Raw genomic sequence first — 11,378 nt, forward strand, 5'->3', positions numbered from 1 at the left:
TTGCTAAACGAGGATTAAAATGCATAAGTCTGAAGATAAAAGAAATTATTACAAACATTGAGTTCTAAGATGGAGAAATGTAAGGTGCCATAAGCTCTGCTAAGTCTGAGCGTAACTTTACCCTTTCACTGTCCAGAGCTGAAAGTGTTTCAGCATGCTTGAATTCTTCATATTGGGCCTTGTCAAATTGTTTCTCACATTCTTCTTGCTTGACCTCAATGGAAACAATTTCTTGCACAAGTCTTTGTTGTTCTTGCTGGACAGTGGCTAGAGGTGTAGCTATATCAACCCTCCTCTTTCGAATTTTGGCAAGTCTTTCATTGATCTGAGCCAATTCTGCCTCAAGTTTTCTCTCTTTCTTATCATAGTGAGCTTGAATGGAAAAGGCCTGAGAGATTCTTAAAACGAATTATTCACAGAAAGCTTTTATTGGCTGGAGGGCTACAGTATAGCTTTTTGACTCAGTTTTGATCTTAGCTACTTCATCTTTAATTCTTTGAAGTTTCTCTTGGGTAGTTACGTTTTTGTTGGCAATTTGTTTGAATTGATTGATTATGGCAGAGTGTGGGGACAGAACCTGAAGTTCAAAAGGTGAACTTAAAAGATCAGACAAAAGCTTGTTCAAGGCTGCATCATTGGTCCATTCGATGGGTGGATAGTCCAGGAGCTTGAGAAGTGAGAAAAGTTGTTCTCGAGCATTGACATTTAGCTCAAATGAAGGACCAGATGTAGAAGAACCTATAAGTATAGGAGAAGAAATGGGCACTTTGTCGTCTTGAATAGCTTGATTCAAGATACTGACCAAGTTAACCAGATCAACATTTTCAGTAAATACACCCAAACTTCCAGATCCTATACCAGGGGAAGGTTGAAGGTCGGCTTGTTTGGGTGGACTGGAAGTCCTTTGTGGTGAAGGGAGAGTTTCTAGAACTCGAGATGGAGAATCTAAATCGGGAGCAACAGTTTTGGCAACTCGATAGGAAGCGTCCAAATAAGGGGCCACCTGAAATCTAGTAGAAGTTTCAGCCTGGTTTGTTGGAGAAACATGTCCAATAATCAAAGTTTGTGTTGGGGAATGACGGGTATGCTCCTCTGTTAAATCAACTACTTGTGTCCCAATTGGAATTGGAAAGTCTACCTGTTCCGTGGGTTACCTAAAACTGAAAGGTCGATCTCGGATAAGATCTTCTAGATTGATCAAGGCTACCGTGTCCGATTTGTTGGAGTGGAAGGCGCTGTTGGTCCTTGTTCACCGGAGGAGGGTGGTACCTGCAAGAGACTCCGATGCTTAAGTCAGTACGGGCTTTAGGAAGATTTTTTTTGTAGAATTGGAGTATGAGTTATACTTGGGTGCTCCAGTGTATTTATATTAGTGCTTGACGACCTTCCTTTGAGATAAGTTTGTTATATTATCTTATCTTTTGTGGGTGAGATCATTATCTTTTGGCCAGCCGCCTTCTAGTGGGCGGTGACCCTTCTTTTTGGGCCTCCTTGGGCCTTTCTTGGGTCTCCTGCAGCGGTTTGTCCGACCTTTTTATAGTGAGGTCGGTGGTCAAGTAATTCAGAAAGAGGTCGGCCGGTTTGTCTTAGTCCAGTCTAGACCTTGTAGCTCAGACGGGATATGAACAGTACCTGAAGAGGTTCAACAGACACAGTAGCTTGAATTGAAGAGTGAGATGCTGGTTGTTCTAAATTTTGTTGATGTTGTTGAGGTGGTTGGTCAAGTGCAAGAGATGAGGTGATTGATTGAGCAGTGGTAATAGGCTGAAATACAACATACATGAGTCAAGATTTATGTTGATTGAATCTAGATATATTTAAAAATAATATAATGTTACCGGAATAAGTCTTGTTCTTCGAATCAATTGGGAGCTCGAATCTAAATCAATTGGATCATCTGAATTTGAGAATCCAGTAAGAAGATTCTGGATGGATGGCTCACTATCATCAGAAGAGCTTTCGCTCGATGATTGCACTGTAACTTTTGAAAGATTGAAATCAAGAGATTTGTAAGTAGATGCGATTTTTGAAGAATTTCGGTTTAAGTATACATGTATGAGTAGAAAGTAGTTACCCTTCTGGAAGTCCTTGTAGGAGTCCTTCGATTCTTCCTTAGTGGTTATCTTGAGGAAGTTGTGGCTTCAGCCTTTTTTTTTGAGGTTTCTTAGGAGAATCTTCAGCAGCAGGGACTGTTCGAGATAGAACACTTGATCTCTTCCAAGGTACGACTGTACTTGGAATAGTAAGTAGTCCACCAATCGAAGCAAGACTTGGTGATGAATGAGCTTCGATCATAGATAAGATGGTAATAGCCCTCTCTTTGTTGTTAATTTTTTGAGAGGCAAATGTCAAGATCTTTCTTTGAGGTCAAAGTGATATGACAAAAGGGTTTACCGTTCCTAGGGAGTGGAGTGGGAATAGCTTGTGAGAAGCCTAGCTGTCTAGTTGCATAATGAGGGGCATATAGGGTTGCGTTGAAACGTTCTTTTTTATGCAGAGGTAGCCCCGTTGGAATTACCTGCATAGCTATCAAATTTCTCCAACTCCTGTTAGCAAGTTCGCTCTCCTTGGTATCGTTGGAGAAGAGGAGGCGTTCGAGCTAGGCAGGACGACAATTTTGGCATTGTTTTTAGATAGTTTTTAGTATAATCTAGGTACTTTTAGGGATGTTTTCATTAGTTTTATGCTAAATTCACATTTCTGGACTCTACTATGAGTTTGTGTGTTTTTTTGTGATTTCAGGTATTTTCTGGCTGAAATTGAGGGACCTGAGCAAAACTCTGATAAAAGGCTGACAAAGGACAACTGATGCTGTTGGATTCTGACCTCCCTGCACTCGAAATGAATTTGCTGGAGCTACAGAACTCCAAATGGCGCGCTCTTAAAGGCGTTAGAAAGTAGACATCCAGAGCTTTCCAGAAATATATAATAGTTCATACTTTATTCGGGATTAAATGACACAAACTGGCGCTCAACGCCAGTTCTACGCTGCATTCTGGAGTCAAACGCCAGAAATACGTCACGAACCAGAGTTGAACGCCAAAAACACGTTACAACTTGGCGTTCAACTCCAAAAGAAGCCTCTGCATGTGTAAAGCTCAAGCTCAGCCCAAGCACACGCCAAGTGGTCCCCGAAAGTGGATTTCTGCATCAATCACTTATCTCTGTAACCCTAGTAGCTAGTCTAGTATAAATAGAACATTTTACTATTGTATTCAGTGTCTTTTGACCATGTTACATCTTTGGTCTCAGTTTTATTCTATTATTCATCTTAGGAGGCTATTGATCATGTTTATGGGGGCTGACCATTCGGCCATGCCTGAACCTTTATCAGTTATGTATTTTCAAAGGTGGAGTTTCTACACACCATAGATTAAGGGTGCGGAGCTCTGTTGTACCTCGAGTTTTAACGCAATTACTACTATCTTTTATTCAAATTCAATCTTGATTCTATTCTAAGATACTACTCGTACTTCAACCTGATGGATGTGATAATCCGTGACACTCATCATCATCCGTCCCTATGAACGCGTGCCTGACAACCATTTCCGTTTTACAAGCGAAAGCTAGAGTGTGTATCTCTTGGATTCCTGATGCACGACGCATGGTTGCCCTCACCTGACAACTAATCCTTCCATTCCGTGAGATCAGAGTCTTCGTGGTATAAGCTAGAATTGATGGCGGCAATCATGAGAATCCGGAAAGTCTAAACCTTGTCTGTGGTATTCCGAGTAGGATTCCAGGATTGAATGACTGTGACGAGCTTCAAACTCGCAATTGCTGGGTGTGATGACAAACGCAAAAGAATCAAGGGATTCTATTCCAACATGATCGAGAACCGACAGATGATTAGCCGTGCCATGACAGAGCATTTGGACCTTTTTCACTGAGAGGATGGGATGTAGCCATTGACAACGGTGATGCCCTACATACAGCTTGCCATGGAAAGGAGTAAGAAGGATTGGGTGAAGGCAGTAGGAAAGCAAAGATTCAGAAGGAGCACAGCATCTTTCATACGCCTATCTGAAATTCCCATCGATGATCTACATAAGTATTTCTATCTTTATTTTCAGTTTATTTATTATTATTATTCGAAAACTCCATAATCATTTATTATCCGCCTGACTGAGATTTACAAGATGACCATAGCTTGCTTCATACCAACAATCTCTGTGGGATCGACCCTTACTAACGTAAGGTTTATTACTTGGATGACCCAGTACACTTGCTGGTTAGTTGAGCGAAGTTGTGAAATTATGTTTAAACCATGGTATTGAGCACCAAGTTCTTGGGGCCATTACCTGGGAATCAATTTTGAACAACAATTTAAGTATGAATTACAATTTCGTCCACCAGGTCCTCATTGTGGAAGTCTTTACAAGAGTGAAAAGAGAAAAGACAGCCCAAAATCAGTCTTCATCCGATTTAAAGTTAGCCAATCAAAAACCTTCAAGGTTCTGTTTATCTGTAGCACCACCTCGAGGTTTAATCATATATTTTTCAAAGATGGCATTAAGCCAAAGTTGGAGAAGCCAGAGAGGGCCTCCCATGCTGATCAAGTAATTGTTTCGAAGACAATTAACGAATTGGCCATGTTCTTCAAAAATATTTCCTAGAAGTAACTTGGCCAAGTTAAGGTTGTTCCCTTCATGAAGTAGAGCGGCAAGAGGAAGGAAAAGCTTCTGCATATGAGCACTTCGGGAGCAGAAGACAATTGCATTTAGCCAGTAGAATAGAAAGGATACATGTTCATCATCTGTAATGGTAGTGCCCTCTGCACCCATGTAATGAGAAATAAAGTCACTATAGGAAGTTGTGGGGGCAATGTTGTACTGTTGCCTAGGCTGCATGTCAGAGGTGAAGTCTAGAGGACTAATCAGGAGTCCTGTAATAGCAGCCACATCTAGAAGTGACATACCAATCATCCTATAAGAAAGGTGGAAATTATTGGTAGTCTTGTTCCAGAAAAAGGTCATAGCTCCGATCATCCAAGGGAGTGTTGAAGGAGAAAAGTGAGAAAGTCTCAAAAGATCTTGAATTCCGAGAGCCCCCCAAGCAGTGCTCTTCGATGGAGCATGATGAGCGGATAATTTATACGCTTTTTGGCATCATTTTTAGAAAGTTTTTAGTAGGATCTAGCTACCTTTTAGTATATTTTTATTAGTTTTTAAGAAAAATCACATTTCTGGACTTTACTATGCGTTTGTGTGTTTTTCTGTGATTTCAGGTATTTTTTAGCTGAAATTGAGGGACCTGAGCAAAAATCTGATTCAGAGGCTGAAAAAGGAATGCTGATGCTGTGGGATTCTGACCTCCCTGCACTCGAAATAAATTTCTTGGAGCTATAGAAATCCAAATGGCACGCTCTCAATTGTGTTGGAAAGTAGACATCCTGGGCTTTCCAGAAATATATAATAGTCCATACTTTGCTCGAGTTTTGACAACGCAAACTGGCGTTTAAACGCCAACTTCCTGCCCTATTCTGGCGTTAAACGCCAGAAATAGGATAGAAGCTGCAGTTAAACACCCAAACTGGCATAAAAACTGGTGTTTAACTCCAAGAAAAGTCTCTACACACAAAAGCTTCAATGCTCAGTACAAACACACACGAAGTGGGCCCGGAAGTGGATTTATGCATCATTTACTCATTTCTGTAATCCTAGTAACTAATTGTAGTATAAATAGGACCTTTTACTATTGTATTTTCATCTTTTGATCATCCTTGATCTTGGGATCAGGTCTTTGAACCCTTTTTCGATTGTTTCATGTTATTTGGGAGGCATGGCCATTCGGCCATGTCTGGACCTTCATCACTTATGTATTTTCAACGGTGGAGTTTCTACACACCATAGATTAAGGTGTGGAGCTCTGCAGTTCCTCGAGTATTAATGCAAAGTACTATTGTTCTTCTATTCAATTCAAGCTTATTCTTATTCTAAGATATTCACTCATACTTCAACCTGATGAATGTGATGATCCGTGACACTCATCATCATTCTCAATTTATGAACGCGTGCCTGACAAACACTTCCGTTCTACCTACGAAAGCTAGAGTGTGTATCTCTTAGATTCCTAGTCCATGACGCATGGTTGCTTCTCCTGACAACAGAGCCTTCCATTCCGTGAGATCAGAGTCTTCGTGGTATAAGCTAGAATCAATTGGTAGCATTCCTCAGATTCGGAAAGTCTAAACCTTGTCTGTGGTATTCCGAGTAGGATCTGGGATGGGATGACTGTGACGAGCTTCAAACTCATGACTGTTGGGCGTAGTGACAGACGCAAAAGGATCATTGGATCTTATTCCGACACAAGTGAGAATCGACAGATGATTAGCCCTACATAACCCGTAGCTAGACCATTTTCACTGGGAGGATGAACGGTAGCCATTGACAACGGTGATCCCCCTATATACAGCTTGCCATGAAAAGGAGTATGAATGATTGAATGAAGACAGTAGGAAAGCGGAGATCCATAAGGAATAAAGCATCTCCATACGCTTATCTGAAATTTCCACCAATGAATTACATAAGTATCTCTATCTTTATTTCATGTTTATTTATCTTTTAATTATCAAAACTCCATAACCATTTGAATCCGCCTGACTGAGATTTACAAGACGACCATAGCTTGCTTCAAGCCGACAATCTCCGTGGGATCGACCCTTACTCACGTAAGGTTTATTACTTGGACAATCCAGTGTACTTGCTGGTTAGTTGTACGAGTTGTGAAAAGTGTGATTTACAATTTTGTGCACCAGAGCAAGACGCTCATTGATGAGCGGATAATTTATATGCTTTTTGGCATTGTTTTTAGGTAGTTTTTAGTAGGATCTAGCTACTTTTAGGGATGTTTTCATTAGTTTTTATGCAAAATTCACATTTCTGGACTTTACTATGAGTTTGTGTATTTTTCTGTGATTTCAGGTATTTTCTGGCTTAAATTCAGGGACCTGAGCAAAAATTTGATTCAGGCTAAAAAAGGACTGCTGATGCTGTTGGATTCTGACCTCCCTGCACTCGAAATAGATTTTCTGGAGCTACAAAACTCCAAATGGCGCGCTCTCAACGGCGTTGGAAAGTAGACATCCAGAGCTTTCCAGCAATATATAATTGTCCATACTTTATTCGAGATTAGATGACGAAAACCGGCATTCAACGCCAGTTTCATGCTGCATTCTAGAGTAAAACGCCATAAACACGTCACAAACCAGAGTTAAACGCCAAAAACACGTTACAACTTGGCTTTTAACTCCAAAATAAGCCTCTACACTTGTAAAGCTCAAGCTCAGCCCAAGCACACACCAAAGTGGGCCCCGGATGTGGATTTCTGCACTTAGACTTATTTCTGTAAACCCTAGTGGCTAGTTTAGTATAAATAGAACTTTTTACTATTGTACTAAGAGTCTTTTGATTGATCTTTAATCAGTGTATGCGATTTTAGACCTTCATGGGGGCTGGCCATTCATCCAAGCCTGGACCATCACTTATGTATTTTCAACGGTGGAGTTTCTACACACCATAGATCAAGGGTGTGGAGCTGTACCTCGAGTTTTAATACAATTACCACTATTTTCTATTCAATTCGTGCTAATTCTTATTCTAAGATATTCGCTACACTTCAACATGATGAATGTGATGATCCGTGACACTCATCATCATTCTCACCTATGAACGCTTGCCTGACAACCACTTCCGTTCTACCTTAGATCGAGCGCATATCTCTTGGATTCCTTAATCAGAATCTTCGTGGTATAAGCTAGAATTATTGGCGGCCATTCTTGAGAATCCGGAAAGTCTAAACCTTGTCTGTGGTATTCCGAGTAGGATTCAGGGATTGAATGATTGTGACGAGTTTCAAACTCGCGATTGTTAGGTTTAGTGACAGACGCAAAAGAATCAATGAATTCTATTCTGACATGATCGAGAACCAACAGATGATTAGCCGTGCTGTGACAAGAGCATTTGGACCATTTTCACTGAGAGGCTGGGATGTAGCCATTGACAACGGTGATGCCCTACATACAGCTTGCCATGGAAAGGAGTATGAAGGATTGAAGGAAGGCAGTTGGAAAGCAGAGATTTAATAGGAACAAAGCATCTCCATACACTTATCTGAAATTCCCACCAATGATTTATATAAGTATCTCTATCTTTATTTTGTGCTTTATTTATTATAAATTTCAAAAACCTTTATAACCATTTGAATCCGCCTAACTGAGATTTACAAGATGACCATAGCTTGCTTCATACCAACAATCTCCGTGGGATCAATCCTTACTCACGTAAGGTTTATTACTTGGACGACCCAGTGCACTTGCTGGTTAGTTGTGCGAAGTTGTGACAAAGTGTGATTCACGTTTGAGAGCGCTACCAAGTCTTTGGCGCCATTGTTGATGATGACAATTTCATGCACCAAGTTTTTGGCGCCGTTGCCGGGGATTGTTCGAGTTTGGACAACTGATGGTTCATCTTGTTGCTCAGATTAGGTAATTTTCTTTTCAAAAACTTTTCAAAAATCTTTCAAAAAAAATTTTTCTCTTTTTCGTTTTCCCAAAGATTATTTTCAAAAAAAAATATATACAAAAAAATTAATAAAATCATAAAAATCAAAAATATTTTGTGTTTCTTGTTTGTGTCTAGTGTCAAATTTTAAGGTTTGTGTCAATTGCATGTTTTAAAAATTTATGCATTTTTCAAAAATTTCATGCATGGTGTTCTTCATGATCTTCAAGTTGTTCTTGATAAGTCTTCTTGTTTGATCTTTAAATTTTCTTGTTTTGTGTTTTTTGTTGTTTTTCATGTGTATTTTTGCATTCATAGTGTCTAAGCATTGAAAATTTCTAAGTTTGGTATCTTGCATGTTTTTCTTTTCTTGAAAATTTTCAAAAATAAGTCTTGATGTTCATCTTGATCTTCAAAGTATTCTTGGTGTTCATCTTGTCATTCATAGTGTTCTTGCATGCATCATGTGTTTTGATCCAAAATTTTCATGTTTTGGGTCATATTTGTGTTTTTCTCTCTCATCATAAAAAAATTCAAAAATAAAAAATATCTTTTCCTTGTTTTTAAAATTAGTTGTTTCTTGTTAGTCAAGTCAAGATTTCAATCTTAAAAATCTTATCTTTTCAAATCTTTTTCAAAAATCAAATCTTTTAATTTTTTTATTATTTTCGAAAATTTAAAAATATTTTTCAAAATCTTTTTCTTATCTTTATTTCATAATTTTCAAAAACTTTACTAACAATTAATGTGATTGATTCAAAAATTTGAAGTCTGTTACTTTCTTGATAAGAAAGGTTCAATCTTTAAATTCTAGAATCATATCTTTTAGTTTCTTGTTAGTCAAGTAATCAATTTTAATTTTAAAAATCAAATCTTTTTCAAAAATATATTTTTAATCATATCTTTTCAATCATATCTTTCTCAAAAAATTTGATTTCAAAATATCTTTTCTAACTTCTTATCTTTTTAAAATTGATTTTCAAATCTTTTTCAACTAACTAATTGACTTTTTGCTGTTTCTTATCTTTTTCAAAACCACCTAACTACTTTTCTCTTTCTAATTTTCAAAAATTCCTCACTCTTTTTCAAAATTTTCTTAATTAACTAATTGTTTCAAATTTTAATTTTAATTTTATTTCTTCTCTTAATTTTCAAAAATCACTAACCTGTTTTCAAAAATAATTTTCGAAAACTCCTTTCTCTCATATTCTTCTATCTATTTATTTATCTACTAACACCTCTCTTCTACTCAAGAATTCGAACTCACTCTTCCCCCTTGTGTTTGGATTCTTACCTTTTTCTTCTTTTATTCTTTTCTTCTTCTACTAACATAAAGGAATCTCTCTACTGTGGTAAAGAGAATCCCTATTATTATTTTCTGTTCTCTTATTTTTCATATGAGCAGGAGCAAGGACAAGAATATTCTTGTTGAAGCAGATCCTGAACCTGAAAGGACTCTGAAGAAGAAACTAAGAGAAGCTAAATTACAACAATCCAGAGACAATCTTACAGAAATTTTTGAAAAAGAAGAGGAGATGACAGCCGAAAATAATAATGCAAGGAGGATGCTTGGTGATTTTACTACACCTACTTCCAGATTTGATGGAAGAAGCATCTCAATCCCTGCCATTGGAGAAAATAATTTTGAGCTGAAACCTCAACTAGTTGCTCTACTGCAACAGAACTGCAAGTTCCATGGACTTCCATCAGAAGATCCCTACCAGTTTTTAACTGAGTTCTTGTAGATCTGTGAGACTGTTAAGGCTAATGGAGTAGATCCTGATGTCTACAGGCTCATGCTTTTCCCTTTTGCTGTAAGAGACAGAGCTAGAACATGGTTGGACTCACAACCTAAAGATAGCCTGGACGCTTGGGATAAGCTGGTCACGGCCTTCTTGGCTAAGTTCTTTCCTCCTCAAAAGCTGAGCAAGCTTAGAGTGGATGTTCAGACCTTCAAACAAAAAGATGGTGAATCCCTCTATGAAGCTTGGGAAAGATACAAGCAGATGACCAAAAGGTGTCCTTCTGACATGCTTTCAGAGTGGACCATTTTGGATATATTCTATTATGTTCTATCTGAGTTCTCTAAGATGTCACTGGACTATTCTGCAGGTAGATCCATTCACTTAAAAAAAACGCCTGCAGAAGCTCAAGAACTTATTGACATGGTTGCAAATAACCAATTCATGTACACTTTTGAGAGGAATTCTGTGAGTAATGGGACGCCTCAGAGGAAGGGAGTTCTTGAAATTGATGCTCTGAATGCCATATTGGCTCAGAACAAAATGTTGACTCAGCAAGTTGATAAACCACTATTTTATGGTTTACAATATGTTTAATTGTGTGGTTTTATCATGGTCTTTACCCACTTATTCATATAATTAGCATGCATTTATATTTCCTTCCTAAAATTATTACATTATTGAAAACATGCTTCTTTGGTCTTAATTTAGCTAATCTTAATCCTCTCTTATTACCATTCGATGCCTTGATCTGTGTGTTAAGTGTTTCAGGCTTTATAGGGCATGAATGAGTGAGAGATTGGGAAGGAAGCTTGCAAAAATGGAAGGAACACAAGAAATTGAGGAGATGACCAGCGGGAAGTGACGCGTACGCGTCAGCGACGCGATCGCGCGGAAGAAAGGAATTCGCAATGACGCGGCTGCATGAGTGATGCGAACGCGCGGATTGGAAAAGCAGAAGCTACACACCCGCATGGAAAAGTAAAAACACCGAATGACGTGTCCGCGTGAATGACGCGTCCGCGTGACGTGCGCGATCTGCAGAATTACAAAAGTCGCTGGCAGAGATTCTGGGCCAGATTTTAACCCAGTTTTTGGCCCAAAAACACAGTTTAAAGTTAGGGAACATGCAGAG

General features: G+C 38.6%; 1 non-coding gene across 1 annotated transcript; it reads right to left on the bottom strand.

The window, feature by feature from the left end:
* Positions 1-10,429: 10,429 nt before the first annotated feature.
* LOC112805009 (small nucleolar RNA R71) lies at positions 10,430-10,537 on the bottom strand. The gene has a single exon (XR_003203624.1). It is a non-coding gene; the product is annotated as a small nucleolar RNA R71 (small nucleolar RNA).
* Between the last annotated feature and the right edge of the window lie 841 nt (positions 10,538-11,378).

Source organism: Arachis hypogaea, chromosome 5 (genome assembly GCF_003086295.3).
Source record: "Arachis hypogaea cultivar Tifrunner chromosome 5, arahy.Tifrunner.gnm2.J5K5, whole genome shotgun sequence".
Taxonomy (NCBI): domain Eukaryota; kingdom Viridiplantae; phylum Streptophyta; class Magnoliopsida; order Fabales; family Fabaceae; genus Arachis; species Arachis hypogaea.